The sequence below is a fragment of the Oreochromis niloticus genome, unplaced genomic scaffold (genome assembly GCF_001858045.2).
Source record: "Oreochromis niloticus isolate F11D_XX unplaced genomic scaffold, O_niloticus_UMD_NMBU tig00008307_pilon, whole genome shotgun sequence".
NCBI lineage: Eukaryota > Metazoa > Chordata > Actinopteri > Cichliformes > Cichlidae > Oreochromis > Oreochromis niloticus.
The window spans coordinates 1-20,704 of NW_020329111.1; the positions used below are offsets into that span (position 1 = coordinate 1).

The 20,704-nt window shown below is 41.2% G+C and overlaps 2 long non-coding RNA genes across 3 annotated transcripts; both read left to right on the plus strand.

Moving 5' to 3' along the window:
- Positions 1-8,398: 8,398 nt before the first annotated feature.
- On the plus strand, positions 8,399-9,373 carry LOC109198609 (uncharacterized). Of its 2 annotated transcripts, none has more exons than XR_002059331.2 (3): positions 8,399-8,423; positions 8,531-8,618; positions 9,224-9,373. It is a non-coding gene; the product is annotated as an uncharacterized LOC109198609 (long non-coding RNA). The 2 variants fall into 2 exon arrangements; XR_002059332.2 differs by having other exon boundaries at positions 8,413-8,452.
- Positions 9,374-10,804: 1,431 nt separating this feature from the next.
- LOC112845637 (uncharacterized) lies at positions 10,805-13,869 on the plus strand. The gene is made up of 3 exons (XR_003218501.1): positions 10,805-10,835; positions 11,143-11,283; positions 13,847-13,869. It is a non-coding gene; the product is annotated as an uncharacterized LOC112845637 (long non-coding RNA).
- The last annotated feature ends 6,835 nt before the right edge of the window (positions 13,870-20,704 follow it).

Genomic DNA, 20,704 nt, shown 5'->3' on the forward strand with positions numbered 1-20,704 from the left:
TGTGTGTGTGGTGTTGTGTGACACATAGCAGAAACTCCAGCAATCTGTAGCTCCCATTTACACAATATATGACTTCATCCATGTTCTACACTGGAGCTGTACAAAACTCCTCCACCATGAAGAGAACAACAGATCAACAGAGTGCCAAGCACCTGGCGGTAGAGTGTTTCAGAGTTATTATGGAATTAAAAAACAAGCAAATATACATGTTTAATTATTATTGGGCTGAACTGTTTGGGTAGAGCAAGTTTAAACTATTTAATTTAACGTTTTTGCACACTGCGATGCGGTTGTGTGTTACCTGGAGAGAGGTGAGGATTGAGGAGGAGATGATGATGAGAAGCCAGAAGTCCATGTGGAAGAACTGGCAGATCATATAAGCCATGTACGCTGGAAAGATCAGCAGGAAGAGACAGAGAGAAACTGCACGGAAGTGCTTCCACAAACTCCTACGGGACGGGCAGCAAACCAGCATATGAGAAAGCAGGCAGGTTGATAGCAGGCTTTGCAAACACACTTTCAGTCAGATTGATGTCAAAAAGACAAACTGCCTGTTTAGGAATGAAGAAAGAAGGACAGTACACCGTAGTATTACTTAATTTATGATGTTAGCATGAGTTGTACTGATGACCATAGATAATGAATTCTGTGATAATTAACTAACTGCCCATAGTTATTAATAGTTGTTTATGATCAGTAAAATAAAACAAACAGTGGGACACAGAGTTTTCTTAAAAATAAACACATGAAAAAGTCTTTGGTATATTATCTTAGTTGCCTCTAGATGCTCCCAGGGCTAGGACTATAGGATCAGCTATCTCCAGCATGGACTGCAGGATGGAAGCAGCAACAATAAAGAGGACGATAGAGAGGAGGAAGGCTCTGTGGATGACCTGCAGCTCAATGAGGCCAGTTTGGACAGCAAGGATTAGCAAGGTGATAGCTTCAGTCATCCCCTGCACAGAGAGGAAACACATTAGAGTTGACACACCACACAATTATATGCCTTGGCTTTGCATTCAAGTTGGAGATCATATACACGTTTATCCAGACTTGACCTTTGGGTATACAATGTCAATTATTTTATCCTATTAGACAGTTGTGTGAAATGCAGACATCCTTAAAGAATAGTTCTAGATATGTGTGTTTCCACACGAAGAGAGGTTGAAACAGACTAAACTAACACACACGTGTGTGTGTGTGTGTGTGTGTGTGTGTGTGTGTGCATGTGTGCACGTGTGTGTGCGCGTGAGTACAAAGCTAAAGCACGAAAATGAGTGCGACGTTTGCGGATGGCACGTTATCTAAACACGGTGAAACAGCAAAGTCAGAGAAGAAGAACAAGCACCACAGCAAGCTCTGCGAGCCTGCTGCCAGTGTGAAATGACACATTTGTGGGCGCTTCCATGGTGGCGGCATGAAAAGAAGAAAAGGAGAAAGGATGGATGAGTTGGTGCTTAGCGGTGTTGTGCTAAAAAAATGATCGTCTTCCAAAAACCGATCGCTCGTATTTAAACTGCTATAATAACTTGTTGGTCTATAATATGTGAAAACATATATCAAATGTATCCTTCACGGATGAAATCAAGTCATCTTGAGCCACAAACAACATTCCTATAACAAGGTAGAAGCTGCAATGAGTTTTGGTAGTGACTTTATATATGCTTTATTTATCAGTTCCAAAAATGTGGTTGACGTTAAAAAAAAAAAGTGTTTGTTAGTTTTTAAAAAGCGTAATCTGTGCAAGAGGACAGCAGATGTTGCAAGAAATCTAAGAATATTGTTTAAAGTTATTGAAGGGACAAAGAGGATAAGGCGTTGTAAACCCTGTTGAGGGAAGTCTATCTAGCAAGATATGTAAAGATATTGAGAGATTAAAAAAAAGCCCCTAGGGAAACATAGGAAATAATTATTTGTCAGGCAATGACTGTTGGCAGAAGAAGAGTGGTCCTTGGTAGCCATGACAAGAAGGAGGTCCCATAAATGGGGCTGGGCTGTTGTTGCTGGCAGGTAAAAGAAAAAACACAGAGAAAAATGAAAATCAGGGGAAGTCCAGGCCTTGAATTTTCACTCCAAGGTCCCCTGCCTGGACCTCCCCTTAGCAGATGAACATAGAGAGGTAGGGTAGGTGAGCCTAGGCTCGAACCCGGGCCTCTATGTTACTAAGCTGCTAGCCCGCCACATGTCGCCACATGACGGGCAAACAAAAGCGGAAAATTCCTCTATTTAAAGACCACAACGCGCACATCACGCACCCAGCCTTTTGGAAATGAGCTGGAGACCAGGCATTTTTGCACTCCAATACTTAGTAAATTTCACACACTCACACCTGATTTTTCCCTGCACACCTCTTGGTTTGGGCCTGTTTTCTTCCTTGGTTGATATATGTGTAACTGATACATGAGATTGGCCCTTACCGCTGTATGGACTGATATATAGGGTGCCTTAAAGGCCGCCTTAAAACTAAGTGTTTCCCTGAGCTTTTAATTGCGGCTTGAAAAAAGTAAAAAGAAATGAAAAAAAGAGAGAGAGAGAAAAATGGAGGCAGGCTTGAGCTTCGTCTTTCACTGTGGCCTACCCTGCTCTAGCAGACGGACTACTATCAGAGACTCGAACTAGGGTCGTTAAAACTCTGGAGTCCGAATGCTGGCCTCTTAACGCTGTACACCACTGAGCAGGGCGAGTAAACTTTGGAAAAAAAAGGACATTTATCTTTTGTCCTTCAATTTTTTTATTTTTTTTTGTTATCGTTTTTCTAAATCTATTAAGCTTCTTGTGCAATATGTTCCACACAAATTACACATGGACACCTAGCTATTTTTTATTGGCATTCACAAAATGGGACTGGATGTTGGACGGCTTACCAAAGCCTTCCTGCTACCCGAATCCCTGCTTGGAAACCTGCTGGCCGCGGCAGCACCATGTTTCACCACACTCTTCCGCTTCAGCTGTCTTTTTTGCCTCATGGCTATACCCACACTGACCACTCCTTCAATGAAGGTAAATACAAGCAGGTCATTCTGAAAAACACACACAGCTTATCATCTATCCTTCTACAACACCTAAAAGCACTCTGTTCATTTCTTCGCTAGATTAGCCCGCTAGCATACACGCTGCTGTGTTAGAGGCTTGTGCTACCTAGTTAGCCATGCTGCACACCTGTTACTCTGTATTTGTCAATGATTCGGCACTCCTTCGGTTTGTTATCCATTTTTAGACAGTAATGAGATCATCTGCACACTCCACAGAGCTCCAGAGTTACTGTTCATAGCAAAAGTGTAATGCTGTCCTTGGAGATTTTCACCTAAGACTGTGAGTGTGAGTGTGTAATGGATTTCAAAGTGTTTAAGTGTTCAGAGCACTCTACAGCCTGGTAAGGTGGCAAGTTTGAAAAGAGCAGCAGAAGGTATCAGTACTGTAGTGTAACTTTTCTTTCCTTTCCTAACAGTGAACAGAGTGCCGATTATTATCGACAGCTACAAGGCAGTCCACCCGGGGTGAAAGTAGTGTGGGAGACCATCAGGACCCAGCTGGGTTTCCTTGGTCCAGAGGTTTGGAGAAACCTCTTCCTTTTCTTTCATCACAGCTGTCCTGTGCCAGATGTTCTGTTGACCCACTGAGAGAGGCGGTTTGAGAAAGATCAGGAAGACTGAAGCTCATGGTAGGAATGAAGGAGGACCTTGTGAGCTCCACCAGCAGCTCCCTCACAAGGAACTGTTCACAAGTCCACTGCAGGCACGCCCCAGAAGATGGATAAAGGCAGCGTTTCATGAAGACACTGGAACCAATCTATCTTCATAACAGTGAGTTTTATCAACAGGTCATATGCTCTTGAGACATAGTCTGGCGATAGCGATTATACACAAATTGTGGGTGTGTTTAAATTGTAGCAGCTATGTGGTGTAGCTTATAGCAACATGTACTGTGTGCTCTGGATGCTTTGTAGGTGAAAGCAGCATAGTTCACTACAAAAAGCTTTCATGGTCAACATTTCTGCCTCTATAAAGCAAAAATGTATCAGGAATTCATAGATCAAACTTTATGAGTCCCTCGGGTGGGTTCAGCCTATCATGCATTTTAATCTCCTTTCCAATAAACACAGAGTGACATGATTTGAAAGTTGAAATTGTTTCCAATTAACCAACTTGTTTCATTTGAGTTTATCTGATAAAAAAATGCTGGTAAGTAAGCTTGTGGCAGTATTGGATGTAAATTGTGTATGCTGCTGAAATATCTAACAGACCAAAATATTTTCAGTGGTGAATGATATTAGGAAAACCCGTAGATCTTGTTTCTAACTGCATTGTAAGTAGCAGACAATGAGGGATGGCGTTCAGCTGCAGTTAAAGAGGCTAATGTTTACAGCCGTACCCAAGCTGCCCCCTGCCTTTGGCCACACAGCTGTGTAAATACATTTGGCGAGGTGGCTTTTGGTCTGACTGTAGACTGAGTTTAAATGACAGTTGCACTTGCACTGGGTGACTGATCTCCATTTCCTGGACAGTAAAAGCAGGGTTCCCTTCTTGGAGTTAGTCAAGTCAGATTTTAGGGTAAGTTAAAGAGGTTGTTGTCTATATTATGCTAAATGCTCATGCCTCCATGGATAATGCTGCAGTTCCCAGACATGGATTAAGCTAGTGCTAGGCTTAAAGTTGTTTAAATGGAGGTCTTCACTGAATTATTCTTTTAATCTGGGACTAGAAATAACCCATATCTGGGAAACCCTTTGAAAACATCTTAGTAGGCATTATAAAAAAAAAAACTTGCTGAAGTGCATTTTTAGAATAATTTGAAACATGAATTCTGTCCATGATTACTTTCAAGCAGACTTCTTCTAAAATTGCAAGGGTCATAGTTGCCTCGGTCTGTCATAGCGTTCGATGTCTGTACTTTAGCCCAGACAGATCTGTGTTAAACCACTGTGAGATATTGGTCATCTGTGTGCTTGTGCAAGTGTGTCTGAAACTGGGGGACCTGATCATAAATGTGTGTCTCATTGAGCTACAAAGAAAGTGCTTCAAAGTGTTGGTTCTGGCATATAAATGAGACAGACCCCAGTGAAATTTAACTGGGGTGATGGGTAAAAATGAACTCCTACCCACAGGAAGGCAGCAGCTCTGCTGTCTGTAGAGACAAGGTCAGAGTTTCTGACCGTCAATCATTTAGGGATGAAAAGTAATCTTTGCCTAATTAATAGTTGATTGCACTGCAGCACAGCTTTCTTGATGAGGAAGAGCAGGTGTGCTGTGATGTCAGCTTCAGCTGCCCAGCATGCACACCTGAAATGTTGGTGGTTTCAGTTGATGGGAAGAGAAAGCTATATCACTTTCAGCAAAACGAAAGGTGCTCATTGTCGATGTTCTTTGTTTTTGTGTCTTTATGCATATATTTCTATATACCTTCCATGGTTAGACTTTATTGTTTCTCTGATGGCCGTGACTTTTTGATGGCGTCTTTGTTGCTGAATAGGGCTGCCACGATTAGTCGACTAGTCACGATTACGTCGACTATCAAATCGTCGACGACTGATTTAATAGTCGACGCGTGGTTTGAAGCTTTGTAGATCACAAAAGACGCAGGAATAAGTAGTAGGATTTAAGAGTGTAATAACGGACTGAAACAGAAGATGGCAGCACTGCATGTACAAGGATGCCAGCTGCCGTTACGCTCCGAAGAAGAAGAAGAAGAAGCAGTGTCCCAGAATTCATAGCGCGCCCTGCTCGGTTTCAACAATGGCGGCAGCTAGTTAGTTTTAATATTACTCTTATTAATCTTCTGGGTCACAAAATAAACGTTAACATATTTTCAGGCGAGATGTAGCTGTGTAAACCTCAAATATCTGCTCAGTTTATCAGCACCGCATATTTCAAAAGCGCTCCGACGTTTTCGAGACGTCTGTTACCCACTAGCTCCATAGCTAGCCGGGGCAAGGCTCACTAGAGCCCGTGAGACACCGGACTCCAGGCAAATCGTTTTCAAACGCACCACCGTCTTTCGCTACTCAGGTTGAACATATATAAGTCAGTTAGATAACTTAAAAATGTTATTGTTTGGCCTTTTTTTTTTTTTTTTTAGTATTTTATTTGTTCCTGAGTAAATCGGTTCGGCTGAGATTAAGTTATAGTTCATACACGGCCGAATAAACGTCAAGCAGACAACTGATTATCAGAAGTGTGAGATGTTCAGAATATACTCCGGTGTCCCGTTATATTTTAGATAGCAAGGAGTTTATTTACTCGTATATTATCCATCTGACCTGATAAACTTGGACACAGAATCACAGTCTAAGATTACAATATACAGGAGTGATTGTTAGTAAAAGTGGGTTTCTGCATACCTGTGTAGATATTTCCTCAAACATCAGAAGTAATTTACAATGAATGATTCTGTTGGTTTAAGTCAACCGTGCTGGTAAACAGAAACTGTTACTGAAAGCAACACACAGACACCTCAGTACGTTTACTTGCAAGGGGAGCGTCCCACTCGCCTGTCCAAGCAACTCCAACTCCTCTGCGTCCGCCTCACTCTTTTATTGACAACAGAGGTTACACACATTCACTTAACCACGTGACGGTTAAGACATGCATATGTGTGGTGTGTGTGCGTGTGTCTTCCTGACACCATACAAGGCATGATATCAATCAAATTATTTTGAAAAGGAAAAATAATAATTTAATGTGAGGCAAAACATGTATGGTGCCGGTAAAGATGACATGCCGACTCACTTCTCTTTTTTGTTTTTTTTGTTTGAGAAAGTTTGTTTTCATATTAAACCAATGTCAGTGATGTCAAATGTGTAAAATTCAAGGCTGGTCCTTAAAAGCTCCCAACAAGGCAAAAACTGCAAAGCCACACAAGTCCCAGCGTCAGCAGCAGCTATGAAAAGAAAGTGGAGAAAGGATGAATGAGTCTGTGCTTATCGGCTATCGGCTCTCTGCTCTCCCCCAAGCTGGCGTTGTTGTTGGTAGCCATGACAACGGAGATAGTCCCAGCTTTATAAATAAAGGCCCCAACACCCCAAAAAGAAAAAAAAAGAAGAAAAAAAACTCGGGATTCCCTGCGCAGACCAGGAATCCCGCTAGCAGCCGAAGCTACAGAGATGATTTTGACGAGTGTGACTCGAACCATCGACGGTCTGTGCTTCAACCTGCCAGGGCCAGCGACAAGTGCTCTGCGCCACCTGCCGGCCGTGGAATTCGTGCAAATTTGATATATTTGACTTCTCTAAAGACAAATTATTTTGAAAGGAAAAATAATAATTTTAATGTGAGGCAAAACATGTATGGTGCTCGGTAAAGATGACACGCCGACTCACTTCTTCTTTTTTTGTTTTTGTTTTTGTTTGAGAAAGTTTGTTTTCATATTAAACCAGTGTCAGTGACGTCACTCTACTCCGACTACCACAGGTAAGGAAAGCCTGAATCTGTAGATCTTTTTCTTTCTTTTTGTTGTCTAAAACAGAAAAATCCCGAAACAGTCAGCTCACAAAGTGCAGGTTGGTGGGAATTTGGCAGAACAGCCAATGACTTAAAGCATTTAGGTGCATATATCTTGCCACAAGACATGTGTGCTAAGCTAGCTAAATTAGTTTCTGTTAGCGAATCAAGTTCAAGCTCCTCACATATCATCATCCAGGGTACAGTCATATGCTGATGAGGAGATCCCATGCAGGCAACATTAAGGCAGTGTAACAAGTTAAATATGCACTGATTTTAAGCTATTTCCTAATATCTAACCATTATGATAAATGTTTGCCTGCAACTGACACAGCCAACACAAATGTCATTGAAAAAACAAAAGCCTGTGATAACATGTTTTGTTTTCTAGAATAGAAGAAGCACATTTTAAAAAGCCAGTAGGAATAAATCTTTGTTGTTACTGCATGATTAGAATGAAGTAACAACAAGTCTGGCTGGAATAAGAAGTGGTAATCTGTGTACTGTGCTAGTGATCTGCATAATTCACCTTAGATGGTCATCTGTTTGGATGGCTGAAGTGGGCTAACGCCACAGCTAATTTCATCAGGCTGCTAATGAAACATCTAAAATGATAGATGGTTAACTACACAACGGAAGCAAGAGCATTACAATCACTTGATTTAATGAAAGATTTTCCCCCAAACTTTGATCCAAATGAGCAAAGTACTGCAACCATCTGAACCTTCTAGGTGTTACATGTTACAGTGTTGCACTCTGGCCAGCTTTAAAAATGGAAAAGTCTTTGTGTGGTTTACTGGGTTCTGTAAATGAGGCTCCTTCATTTGTGAGCGTGTTGTTCTTCTCTTCCCTTTTGTCCACCCTTACAAGGTGAAGGTGCTGCCCACCCATGATGCCAGCAAGGTGCGTGCAAGTGGATCCGGCCTTAAAACCACTGGAGTGCCCAGCTCTCTGCCAGTGAAGTTCAACATGATGGCAAAGATGCAGGTGAGGGACTGCTGGCAGTGCAGATCACTGTGAGCGCATGAACGTGGACCACACAATAATGTAACCAAAGTGTTGATATTAGTAACAGTTTTTATTTTCTCCTGAAGGACCCAGACGGGAAGCCCAAGAAGCAAATATCTGTGACAACCATGATGGGACCTACCTGGTGTCTTATGTGCCAGACATGACTGACAGGTACACCACACTCATTAAGTACGGAGGAGACGAGATCCTTATTCACCCTACTGAATCAGGGCTCTGCCCACCCGAGATGCCTCACTGTATTGATCCTGTCTCCCTCAATACTATTTAATATCTAAATGCTTGATTCATCATATTATAACAAATGTGCTGTTGTAGCTACTGACAGTGAGTTTGATTAATTTTTTCCATCTACCAAAGAGAAATAATATCTCTTAGTGGCAGGTGGATCACACACTGATTTTAACACTTGCATATGACTGCGTAGGATGAGCATTTATAACAGCATGTGTTGTTTTGTTTATGTAAGGAAATACATCAGTTTCCCTTGTATTTTAAATTGAGTGAAGATCCTAAATTGGCCCCACTCTTGACTTTGAGAAAGGCTGATCTGTGCTGTCCCCACATGAGCACAGTCAGATATAATACAGGCTTTCAGGAGCAGGAAGGCTAAAGGCTGTTTAATGTCTGATGTAACTGTGTCAGACATTTGCGTTCTCACGTGCATGGATAATATCTTGAAAACTTCAGAGCTGCAGTGCATGTGTAAAAGTGGCTAAAAAGCAGTGCATTAACATGTGTTTTGTCTCTTTGCGTAGCTGCTCAGTCCATCCAGACTCCTCTCCATATGCAGCAGTGATGCCGGCTCTCTCCAAGTGATTCCTTCATCATCAACATCTGCATCCACGATCCACCAGCTCAACAGCAACATCTGTCAGCTGTGCATCCAACTGGAGGCCTTCGCCTGCTGTGCTGAGCGCTGGGCCGCGATTTCCGTCCCTTGTTGACGACCTGGCTGTATCCTGTGCTGGAGAAAGCTGGTGAGGAGACGCTGCTGGTCAGCCAGGCGGCGCTGAGCTCCATATGGAACATCAATAAGGTCTGTGGATACGCTTCCCTCAAGGAACTGATCAATGAGAACTCTGACTACCTGCTTAATGACATATCACTCAACCTTCAGAGGCTCAGCCAGCATCCACAGTAGTTATGACGTGTTTTTTGTTTTAACCCAAAATGGACACAGAAATAACTGCTGGAGGGTTTACCCGATTTCCTCCTTGATCTACTTAAGCCTGTGCTGCCCTGAGCTTGTACTGTATTTCATTATAATCCTGTCTTGTTGGCCAGGCTCCACCGTGTTGACAGTTCTGTGACTCACTCTGACTGCAGCCTGCTGGTCGGGGACATGGTTCAGGATCTGGATCTCAGCTACGAGCGCACAGCTGCTCTTTTCTGCTCCGCGCTGCACGCGCTCATGAAGGCACTGGGTAAGATTTCAACAGTGATGTCAGCTTGAGTCTCACGTATACTGGGAGTCAAAGAGGACAAAGAAGAAAATGTGACTCATTGCATGCACTGCCACAATTTTATGTTGCTTAACTTTATGTTTCTGCAGTGCCTTTCAAAATTTCTATCAAGGAGTACGTTTCAGGATATATAACTTCACTCGTTATCAAATTATCAGTATCTTTGGAAACATTTAATACGTCGTGATGGTTTAAATGCTGAGTCGTTTCTGTTGTAGAATTAATATTCATAATAATATTTATACAGCGGCACTATACGTGTTTGCAGTTTAACAAGCCCTCACAGTAAAAATGTATGAATTAAATGTTACTGATGGGCTCTTTTCAAAAACATCAGCGTCTGTGTCACACTGATTTTGATCAACTGACTTATTTATTGTAATCAAACCTATTTGATATTGTTGTCTTGTTTTTCCTTTAGCGAGGTGGTTTCCTTCCACTTGTAGCAGGACCAGTACGTCTGCCAGCTCCAGGAAAAGCTCCAGTGACCAGGAAGACCTCAGCATTCGCCAATTCCTGCTGAATTACCGCAACCAAAAGAACTGACAGAGGGCATTGGAATAGAGGATGATTATAACACTGAAGACAGAGGTAATAGGTCTGTCTAAGGGCCAGTGGAATATAAGCTATAGGTTGTAGTGGTGGTTATATTAGATTCAGAGTGTAGAGGAGATGGATCATTGTAATTAAGAGTCATAGAAATCTGAACCTCACTGCTAAACTGGCGGTCTAACTGTACATGTGCTCCATTGCAGAGGTCCCTCCCACTGAGTGTGAGGATGTTGAAGATGCTGGTAGTCCTGATGTGAAAGCAGAGCTTCCCTCCCACCTCAGCATCACTAAGGATGTTATGGAGCGCTGCATTCATCTGCTGTCTGATCCCAGCCTCAGGCTCCGACTCAAGGTAGTTTTATGTAGAGTCAACTGTTGGACTAGTAACAAAAATAATCATTCTTGTGAGGGTAGGACCGCCAGCGTTGGTACAATTCATCCTGTCAGAACTGTGTGGATGACTGTTCACTGGTGTAATGCTCATCAAGGAAAAACATTCAGTCTGGTCCAGGAGTGAAACAGAAATAAGTCTGTGCTGAAGTCGTGCCTGCTCAGGAGTTTGGGCTCTCAATGAAGACCTCAGTAATTAGTTTCAGCTCACATTTAATCAGGATCAAAACAGAGATAACTGTTAGGTGTGTTGTGCGTCTTTGTCTTAGGTACTGGACGTGCTGGAGTTGTGCGTTCAGGCGCTGAGTGAGAGGGAAAATGAACTGCTGCCTATGGCTCATCGCTGCTGGCCAGCACTCCTGCAGACACTCACAGCCGATGACCCATTAGCAGTCCTCAGAGCCTTCAGGGTAAGTAAAACAAACCTCTCTTTCATTACGTGAGTCAAAATTATTCAAGTCGTCTTTAGTTTTTTAAACTCTTAATAGTGAAAGAATCAAAGATTGTTCCCAACAACAGTCTTATTTCATTCAGAAATAGTTCTATTATTTTTTGGGGGTTGTAATGTGAAGACTCTTTAAACTAACATTTCTTCTATCAGCACAGAAAAATCACTGTGGATGCCTTCTTAGAGGCTGCTTTTCAAACTGTCTCAGAGAATCACAAAGTAGGACTTTGGGATAAATGAAGCTGATAGTGTTTTGTGATCTTTGGTGCAAGTGTCCGCTGATTCAACTTGTGGGTGTAAATTAGGCTACTCGTCAGCTCCTGTCATCAGCTGGAATATTTTTAAATTTGTTATTCATATTTTATTGATGAGCTGACAAATACAGACACGTTAAGTCTGTAAACAGTTATTTATTCACTCAGAGCTGCTGCTGGGAAATTGTTTCATCAGCTTTGGATATATACGCGTTTGTAAATACTACAATTCATCCAGGAGTACACAACGGGAAGGTTTTATTGAATTTTGACAGCTTGCTGCTTTTGTACATTACATTTTGTACATTACATGGGTGAAACATGAGGGACTTTGTGAGGAGGAGGGTTTCTAAAGAGGTTCTGCCCAAGCTGAGCGCTCTCTGGCACGGCAGGCTCCGATAAAGCGCCAAGGCTGGGCCTGTCTACACACACACCCTGGCCTACAAACTGCAGCTGGCTGTATTGCAGGGCTGGGCTGACTGTGCCAGAGACTGGATCTGGGTGAGAGAATAGAGACACAGTGCTCACAAACAGCACAGTTTCACCAGACACAACATGAGTGCATCATCCTGTAGAACTGTACCTGGGATCTGGCAATGATCAAAGCAGCCACAACATGGACAAATCAGAGCAAGACAACTATTCTTAGTTGACGCCTCACTTAATGGAGATTGGTGCAACATGAAGCCCATTTATGTAAAACCACATTGAAGATAGATGACCTCTTATCTTATCTTATCTTATCTTATCTTATCAAAGCCTATTTGATCACAGGGCTGTAACTTTCTTGTAGGAATAAACTTTATGATTCTTCTTAAATGAATGAGTTATAGTCAGCTTTCTTCCTGTGAGTGAGACAACAGCAATACAAGTTGTGTCTGTACATTAGTACAGAGATGAAGATGTCTCTATGCTAAGGTTAACAATTAGGTTGTTAGCCTGATTTGACATTAAAGCTGTGTGTGGGGAGATGAGTCGTCAGAAAAGCCAAAAAAGTCAAAGAACTCATTGAAGCTCCTTCACCACCGGGTGGTGGTGAATGAAAATCAACCATTGGTATCACAGCATAAATCAGGGCATCTCTGTTTTATTATAAAACCTTAACTGTGAAACAGTTCAGCATCCTAAACACGTGACGGTGATGTTGTTGCTAAAAATGCCTCTTCACTGTGGCAGCTCTGTCATTAAACATATTTTAAACATGACTTTGATGATACGGACCACAGCCAGCTGTGCCAGCAGGATGCTGCTCAGGTCCAAACTGCACACACAGCTACGACTGCAAGCAGCTCTTCTTATACCCAACTGAGAAAAACGTGATTGTTCAATCAGCGAATGCAAAGCCATTTAATTGATAAGCTCAGAGAAGTTGTTGTTGTTATTTTGTTTACTTTGTGCTCAAAATACGTCCATTAGCATGTTGAAAATATTCAATATTCACTCCCACTGAGGTTCATCGCTGACAGAGGAAAAGAGTCACAAAGGTGACAGAGCTGTCTGCAGCCTTTCCAGAGCCAGTGTTACATCTAACAGTGACAAGGACTGCAGTGTAAAGACAATTGTTTCATTTGTAAGAAATCAGGTTGTTGTGAAACTGTTCCTTTAACATAGCTTACGGCACTTTGTGTACAGCAAACTCTCTCATACAGTATAGTGTGCAGATAAACAGGCACGATACACGTTGTGTGTTTGAGATGCTCTTTGTGATTATTCTGTGAAGTGGGTTTCAGTATGTCTGTGGCTTCAGTTCACAGTGGGTGGACAAGGAAGGGTTTAAAAGGCGATTAACCAGCAGTGGTATCTTTACTCCATATTATTCGGAACCAGGATCATATTTTTAAAGGATTTGTTCTTTTGGATATAAAAGTGTCATTATGTGCACGCACTGGACATAATCAGAAAAGAAGCATTCACAACTGTAACCATGTATGGAGCCAAGCCTGGAGCTGGACATGTAACGTGCCCCACTTCCTCACATCCTGCTGCACCACTGCCTGCTGTTTCAGCCCATCCACCACCCCAGCATCCACCTGTATGCCCTGGAGTTTTATGAGTAACATATTGCAGGGAGTGATCCACCCGAAGACCAGGCACCGAGCTCAAACTGTATTCTGCGCTGTGATAATCCGTGAAATTAACTTGGCTTTGTTGCATTTATTCGTTTTATTTTCTTTTCAAGTTGATTTCTGTTGTAATTTCTGGATAAAAGGTAAAGTATTACAATTTTATATGAATAAATATAGTAAAAATGTCCTGTGTTTGGTTTCTCAGCTGAAGCAGACCTAGATGCTGTTGTGAAGCCTGTCTACCCTACCTGAGATCCAGACAACCATCAGACTGCAAGAAGCCTGTTTAAGGTAAGTCTTTATTAAGGACCGCTGTAGTAAGTAACTCAATCTTCATTTAGTTACTAATGTGTGTGAGTGTTACACAGACAGAATGCCATAAATTAAAACTGTGCCATCCAGTTGACATTGTATTGCCATGTTGGTCATTAATAGCCACGTGACATGATTTATCAGTAAAATCTGAATTTAAATTGAATGCTTAACATCATATTTGGAGAGGTGCTGGGTGTTACACAACAAAATGTGACTTCAGGAGTCATTCATTGTCTCTGAACACTGAACATGAAACAAAGCACTGTGGCTATAGCTTTTGTTCCCTGAAGGAGAGGAACATGGGACCTGACAATTGAATACCTCAGGAATAATCAGGTTCCTGCATGTTCTGGGTAAAGACACCAGTATTCATGACTTTAACGTATATTACCTGTAATATAAGACTTTTAACCCTTTGCTGGAAACTTTAGTAAATCAGTTTGTGGCCTGATTTAAATATCACCCTCACTCATTTTGTCCCTTGAGAAAGGAACTTCCAGAAATACGCAGATGTAGTTCAGCAGTGGTGGCTAAACCAACAGGAGCAGTTAGGCTAACTTCAGGTTGCCACACCACAGAGCTAACTAGCAATAGCTAGCAATCCCAACTTGGCAAAAGTGTTCCTAGCCAGGTAAAGAGCATAAAAAGTGAGGAATGACTGTGATGAGAGTTTATATGTGGCATATCATCACAGGTCAGTTGCCTTACAGGCGTGAATAGAAGTGTCTTCAGGACACGTAGGGCCGTGATATCCCAATACTGTGTGTACGAATCTGAAGGGAACTCATTTCACCTTTACACTGGCAGCTGATGCAAAATGTGTGCACTGTGAGAGCTACAGTAATGTAAAGGACAGATGGAAGCTGTGAATAAACAAAGTAAATGACTAAAAAATAGCTCAGAATGCAGTATGCAAGCAGCCTTTAATACTCACATCATTCTGAATATTGATCTAAGTGTTGGGTAGCAACATAGCAGCCACAAGTAAAACACATGCTTTAATATACTTAAGTATTTTCCTGCTTGGAGGTGATTTAAAAAACAAACCTGAAGAGAAAGGCAGTGTTGAGTTAATGAGCTTATAGTTAAACTGTTGGTTCGCATGTTAAAGCCAGCAAAACTGGTTCAGTCTGTCACTTTGGATCATAGGAAGGTGTTTCCATACAATAGATATTACATACAAAGCAAAACACAGCTCAGAGCTAATCCTGTTCCTGTGTTTCTTTCCCTTTCCTGCACAGTGTGTTCCGACACTTAATCCAGGTGGGTCCGGACACCTTCTGGTTACTCTCAATGAGCTGCACTGCCGTCCTCTTACATCCCACACACCCCGACCTCCAGCTGAACGGCACGGGCAGGCCGAGAGACGAGTTCTCGGACAACGTGTTCAAACTGCTCAAGGAGGAGTTTGGCTCCGTTACTGAGACAGTTAACCAGCCAGTCAGCTAATGAGCTGCTGCTTGATGAAATTGACTCACCTCACAAACGGACGGCTATTGAACCACGACTCCAACAGGTCAATTAGCTGAAAGAAAGTCTGTCAGCTGTGCCAAATAGTTGATCACCTAGCTCTGTGGAATCAAGAGCTACTCTGTCATTTACAAATATTACTTAGTCATCACCTTGATTATCTAACCTCCTAGCTTCTGCTAGCCCACAATTAGTACTTACTGTACATTAACATTAGGTGAAAATGGAGCGCTACTGAGTTATGTTTGATTAAAAAGAAAAACAAAAAGTACCGTATCTGATATTTTTGGCTCTTGCCTTATTTCCCCAGGAGGGAATCACAGCAGATGAATCCAAACCATTTTACATCATAGACCTTCTTGATGTAATCCTCTCATTTATCCAGGCTTGGGACCAGCAGTAAGAGTATACTAGCTTTGGAAGCCCTGAGGGTGGCTGTCTCCTCCACCAAGGAGCCGCTAAAAAAATACATGAAATTGTATAAATATGGTTACAGCTGTTGATTGGGTTTTTTCTGAAGTTCAATTCAATCAGTTTTATTTATATAGCGCCAAATCACAACAACAGTCGCCTCAAGGCGCTTTATATTGTACAGTAGATGGTACAATAATAGATTCAGAGAAAAACCCAACAATCATATGACCCCCTATGAGCAAGCACTTTGCGACAGTGGGGAAGGAAAAACTCCTTTTAACAGGCCTGATTATTTAAGACCTTGTATGTGAGGAGCAGGATTTGAATTCAATTCTGGATTTAACAGGAAGCCAATGAAGGAAGCCAAAACAGGAGAAATCGCTCTCTCTTTCTAGTCCCCGTCAGTACTCTTGCTGCAGCATTTTGGATTAACTGAAGGCTTTTCAGCGAGTTTTAGGACTTCCTGATAATAAAGAATTACAGTAGTCCAGCCTGGAAGTAATAAATGCATGAACTAGTTTTTAGCATCACTCCGAGACAGGATATTTCTAATTTTAGAGATGTTGCGCAAGTGGAAGAAAGCAGTCTTACATATTTGTTTAATATGTGCGTTGAAGGACATGTCCTGGTCAAAAATGACTCCAAGGTTCCTCACAGCGTTACTGGAGGCCAAGGTAATGCCATCCAGAGTAAGAATCTGGTTAGATACCATATTTCTAAGATTTCAGGGCCGAGTACAATAACCTCAGTTTGATCTGAATTAAGAGGCAGAAAGTTAGCGGCCATCCAGGTCTTATGTCTTTAAGACATTCCTGCAGTTTAACTAATTGGTGTGTGTTACCTGGCTTCATGGACAGATAGAGCTGGGTGTCATCTGCATAGCAGTGAAAATGTATGCTATGTCTTCTAATGATGCTGCCTAAGGAAGCATGTATAATGTAAACAGCATTTGTCCTAGCACCGAACCCTGTGGAACGCCATAATTGACCTTAGTGTGTGGAGAGGACTCTCCATTACATGAACAAATTGGAGTCTATTAGATAGATATGATACAAACCACTGCAGCGCAGTACCTGTAATACCTACAGCGTGCTCTAATCGCGCTAATAGATTATTATGGTCAACAGTATCGAACGCTGCACTGAGTCTAGCAGACAAGCACAGAGATGAGTCCACTGTCAGAGCCATAAGAAGATCATTTGTAACCTTCACTAAAGCTGTTTCTGTGCTGTGATGAGCTCTGAAACCTGACTGAAACTCTTCAATAAGCCATCCTCTGCAGATGATCGTTAGCTGTTTGACAACCACTCTTTCAAGGATTTTGATATGAAAGGAAGTGGAGATTGGCCTATAATAGCTAAGACTGCTGGTCTAGGGATGGCTTTTGAGTAAAGGCTTAACTACAGCCACCTTGAAGGCCTGTGGTACATAGCCGATTATAGAGATAGGTTGATCATATTAAGATTGAAGCATTAATTAATGGCAGGACTTCTTTGAGCAGTTTGTAGGAATGGGGTCTAAAAGACACGTTGATGGTTTGGAGGAAGTAATTATTGAAGTTAACTCAGAAAGATCAATTGGAGAAAAAGAGTCTAAATGAATATCAATGGTACTGAGAGTAGCTGTAGATAATATTACATCTGTGGGATGATTATTGGTAATTTTTTCTCTAATGATTACATTTTATTTGTGAAGAAGTTCATGAAGTCATTACTAGTTAACGTTAAAGGGATGGTTGGCTCAGTAGAGCTGACTTTTTGTCAGCCTGGCTACAGTGCTGAAGAGAAACCTGGGGTTGTTCTTATTTTCTTCAATCAGTGATGAATAGTAAGATGTTCTGGCTTTGCGGAGGGCTTTCTTATAAAGCAACAAACTATTTCTCCAGGCTAAATGATCATCTTCGAAATTTGTGACACGCCATTTCCTCTCCAGCTTACGAGTTATCTGCTTTAGGCTATGTGTTTGAGAATTATACCACGGAGTCAGGTACTTCTGATTTGAGACCTTAGTTTTCACCGGAGCTACAGTATCCAGAGTCGTACGTAGTGAGGAGGTAAAATTATTAACAAATGATCGACCTCTGTTGGAGTAGCGTTCAGATAGCTGCTCTGCTCTATGTTGGTACAGGGCATTGAAGATGATAACAGTGGGTGGATTATATTCTTAAACTTAGTTACAGCACTTTCAGAAAGACATCTACTTTGATAAAGTCTACTCTCCACTGCTGTGTAATCAATTATTGTAAATGTAAATGTTATCAGGAAATGATCAGACAGGAGGTGGTTTTCAGGAAACACTGTTAAATCTTCAGTTTCTATGCCATATGTTAAAACAAGATCTAGGGTGTGATTAAAGTGGTGGGTGGGTTCTTTTACATTTTGAGAGAAGCCAATTGAGTCTAATAACAGATTAAATGCCATGTTGAGGCTGTCATTCTTAGCATCTACATGGATGTTAAAATCACCCACAATAATTATTTTATCTGAGCTGAGCACTAAATCAGATAAAAAGTCTGAGAAATCAGACAGAAACTCTGTGTAAGGCCCAGGTGGACGATAGATGATAACAAGTAAGACTGGTTTCTGAGTTTTACAGCTGGGGTGGACGAGGCTAAGCATCAGGCTTTCAAATGAATTAAAAGTCTGTCTTGGTCTTTCGTTGATAAATAGGCTGGTGTGAAAAATTGCTGCCACACCGCCCCTCGGCCTGTGCTTCGAGGTTTCTGGTAGTTAGAATGACTCGGGGGTGTTGATCATTTAAACTAACATAATCATCCTGCTGCAACCAGGTTTCTGTAAGGCAGAGTAAATCGATTTGTTGATCAATTATTAAGTCATGTACTAACAGAGACTTGGAGGAGAGAGACCTAATATTTAATAATCCACATTTCACTGTTTTACTCTTTGGTTCAGATGTGGATACTGTATTGTTTTCTTTGTGATTTTTTATGTTTAAGTTGTTTATTGCTGGTTTTTAGTTTGTTTTTTTGTCTGTTTGGGAGCTGACACAGTCTTATGGAGATGGGTTTTTGGGGGTAGCAGAGGAGAGAAGCTGCAGAGAGGCGTGTAAGACTGCAACTCTGCTTCCTGGTCCCAACTCTGGATAGTCATATTTTGGGGGGTTTAATAAATTGGTCCATATTTCTAGAAATGAGAGCTGCTCCATCCAAAGTGGGATGGATGCCGTCTCTCCTAACAAGACCAGGTTTCCTCCAGAAGGTTTGCCAATTATCTATGAAGCCCACATCGTTTTTCGGATTCTAAACTGACCGTAGGTGTGAATGTGAGTGTGGATGATTGTCTTTCTATGTTAACCTGGGCAGTTTAACTTGTACCCTCACTTCATGGTAGCGCAATAAGTGGGAGAACACCTATTCCGACACCCATATCTTAGATTAAGCTAGTATTAGTGCGCTGTTATCAACGTTACCTGGATTATAGGTATATTCAAAACTTTACATGGAAGAGATAAGAGTGCGTGCGTATATGCTCACTTCTGACGATGATAATATGATAAGGTGTTATCTCATCTGTACTTGAAAGTACTTCAAACACCACATGCACATGCAATGTTATCTGTGTGTCTAACGATCTATAAGTGAGCAAAGACAGTGTTATAAATATTTTGAGTCATTTCTATGCCTTGAAAGTACTTACTCAGTACTTACTCAGCGCACACACAGATATTATATTCAAAATCATAACGGTCACGCCTTCGATTTCTTACCGCTACTTTTCGTACAGCATCCAGGAAATGACGTAGACTGTTTCTACTGCTTCATTTGCATTTTACATTCACTCTGGGCACATCTCCGCTAAAATCTCATATAAACCATTTCTACAACCACCAAACACAACGAAAACAAGCCATGATTAAAAGAGCAGTTACGTAAATGCACACAAGTCCACTAAACAAACAAAACTGAACCACAAATTCATCAGACCTCATGTAACCGGATAAAGAAGGCTGGTTATCTTCCAGAGCTATCACCGATTCCAAACACCAAGCTTCACCACGCTCTGACTAAAATTCACTGAAAGAGCCGCAAAAGAAGACCACAAAAACCACCACAGTTATCTAGAGAATCTAAAGAACAGCACAAATTCCAAAGCATGTAAAACACAGGAGCTGTGTCAAATGTTTCACTTGATTTATACGTTATTTATACTCGAGCACCCTTTTTCTTTCTTAATCATTTTTTTGTTTTTTTCTCCTAATGTATTCCTTTTTTGTTTACCGACTTGTATTTGTATACATGAGTTGTAAAAGATACTGCAAGCTGTGACATTTTCCTGCCCTTTCTATAACTGCATTATTATGTATATTTGTTGTTTAGTTGTTCAACTTAAAAAAGTAAAAAAAGAAAAAAATATTGGCTCAAAAAGTATTTTTAGGCCTGTTAATAAAATTAAATAATTTCTGCTGTTTAATACCTAAAAAATTCAACTGACATGGTGTTCAATGTGTGCAAAATTGGGCCTTTTTGTTCAACGTCTGGATATTTATGTGTTGGCAGTGCTGTCATTTTTCACGGTTTCACTTTAGAAACATAAAACTTTGCACAGATGATGTTTATACTGAATTTCGGGAATTAAATGTCTGCAGCTCAGACACAAGCATTTCACTACATGTTGTACCCTGTATGATTGTGTATGTGACAAATAAAGGTTTTTTTCTTTGTTTGTTGTGAAATGTGAACTGAAGCATGCTTTTAAAAGGGTTATATGTTAAAAAAATAAATAAAAAATTGGCGGGAATAAAATCTACTCACTTTTTCTGTGTTCCAGTCTCAGTAACTTTGACACAGTAATATCTGCTGCAATATTTACACCTCTGATGACATTCACAAGTGTTAGCTTTCTTT